The sequence below is a fragment of the Lathyrus oleraceus genome, chromosome 1 (assembly GCF_024323335.1).
Source record: "Lathyrus oleraceus cultivar Zhongwan6 chromosome 1, CAAS_Psat_ZW6_1.0, whole genome shotgun sequence".
Taxonomy (NCBI): domain Eukaryota; kingdom Viridiplantae; phylum Streptophyta; class Magnoliopsida; order Fabales; family Fabaceae; genus Lathyrus; species Lathyrus oleraceus.
The window spans coordinates 407,732,326-407,734,889 of NC_066579.1; positions in this window are offsets into that span (position 1 = coordinate 407,732,326).

The following is a 2,564-nucleotide window of genomic DNA, read 5'->3' on the forward strand; positions in this document are numbered from 1 at the left end:
TCAGTCCAATTTTGGTGAGCCTCGATTCTATGGTGATGGATCGGGTACAAGTAGCTAATTCTTATTATGAAGGATTAGTGAAGTGTTACCTATGTTGATGGGAATGAGTTTTGGTGAGCCTCAATCCCATTGTGATGGATCGAGTGCGAGTAACTAATTCCTATTATGGGGGATTAATGAAGCGTTACATATGGTGATGGTAGCGATTTTGGTATGCTCCAGTTCCAAGAGGGAATCGATCAAATGGTGGGGATCATGGAGTGAGATGAACCTGAGTGTTCATATTTGGTACCACGTGCATGTCGAGTCGGTGTTGAATACATTGCATAAGTGTTGCATTTGTATTGGTTGTTATTGATGTGTTGTTGGATGAGATGTTGTTGCATATGATGTTAATGATAATTGAGATGTGGTTTTTTATGATGTTGATGATAATTGAGAAGTTGTCGTGTATGATGTTGATTATGATTTGGATGTAAGAATGTGATATATTGTTGTGCATGATTGTGTAGATGTTGTACTTTATTCTTCATTCTTTATCGTTATTATTGAAATGAATTCTCACCCCTTCTGTTTGAATGTTGCCTTTACATGGGCGTCACGAAGATACTCAAGAGTAGTATTGCCGAAGTAAGTGGAAGGTAGCTCTTGGATAACTTCTTTATTTTGTCGCTTTTACTAGTGGTACCTTGCTCTGATCATGTAAGCACTTATTTTATTCCTTATGTTTGATTATGTTGAAGTCATAAGACTAGTTTTGTTGTTGAGGATTCTTAAGATATTGAGTTGATTGATTACAACTCTCTTATTTTGTTATTACAATTGAAGTTGAGACTAGATGTTATTACTTGTTTTATCTTCCATAATTGTGATGATATTCCGCTGTGATGATGCTTTAAAATGGAAGTGAGCATGCGATGACAAGTTATGAATGTCTTATTATGTGAATATATAATATCGATCAGATTAGTTGGATGTCGTGTAAACATTCCATGTATGATTCACATAAGTGGATTGTCGTGTAAACATCCTTATTACAAATGTGTGTATTGATATTTACTTTTGAAACCCGTGTTACGGAGCAGGTCATGTGTGTTATGAAGGTGTGACAGCCTACATGGTTTTATTTTGTATTTAGTTTACACGATAAATTATGGGCAGGGTTTAGGGTGTTACATTTTTCATACAAGTTTTATGTGAGTATCATGTGTTGACCTAAAATTTTAGGTTGTAGGATGTCAGTTGAGCACATCTTTGAAGTGAGACACCTTGAAAATCCATTAGATAAGTTTGCAGTCAATTTGAAGGAACATTTATGTTCCTGCAGAAGATGGGAACTCATAGGCCTTCCTTGTGGTCTTGCACTTTGAGCTATGAAGAGTATAAATCATAAGGTTGATGACTATATCTCTGAGTATTACAGAAAATCAAGATACATAGCAGTCTACAAATATGTAAAACAGATAACTGTTAAGAGGGCATCTCAACCATCTACTCAAACATCTTAACAATCAACTCATGGAAGGGCATATAAGCTACATGTTAAGAAGCCATCAACACCATTTGTACCACCAGGACCTACAACTAGATTGGGTTCAACCAGGAGTGCATTTGAGCCAACAACAAGAAGGACTACACCACCAAAGAGAACCACACCAAAGAAGAAAATTTAGTTTAAGTTAGAATTGTCTGTCTGTTTTCTGTTAAACTCAGTTTAAGTTATAATTTAGTTTAAATTAAATTTGTGCCCTTATTCAATGTGTTTTATATATGTAATGTGTTTTGAACCTATGTTGTTATGCATAATATGTTATATGTTTCAAAATTATGTTGTAATGCAGAATATTAGTGGTATACACTATATATTATTAATGTGTTTTGGTATAAATCAATTGTGGCTTATTTTTCTTTGTTTTGATATAATGTGTTTTGGTTTAAACCACAAATTGTGTTGGTTTTATGTGTCAACTAATGTAAACCAAACAATTAGTCTCAACTGATAAAATTTGCAATAAACCAATGGTACAATTATGCCACTGATAATAATTATGTGTTAATTGATGTAAATCATTCAAACTGATAACAATTGATGTAAACCATTCAACTGATGCAAACACATGCAACATAACACAATTACATTAACTGATACAAACATGGATTGTTCTTACAAGCTGGAAACAAATTATTTGATAGACTTATAACATTCCAACTGATACAAACATATTCAAATTGATACACTTATTACAACATCCACCAAAATACCACCACACATAGGCGGGTCCAGACATTATATATTGATGTGGCTAAACATGAAAAAAATTATGAATTAAATTATACTAAAAATAAGAAATAATATTGTTCAATGCAATAAATTTATAATGAAAATCGTCTACCATCTATTTATTAAAAATGAGTTAAAATAACATTATTGTTAATTGTTCAAAGAACATCTTTTTCTCTAAAAGTTGCAAGACGAACATTTAACTGCTAATCACTTATTTTGTTACACAAATGTCTCAACACGACCTTCACAGCTAAAAAAACATGTTCCACGCTTGCAGTTG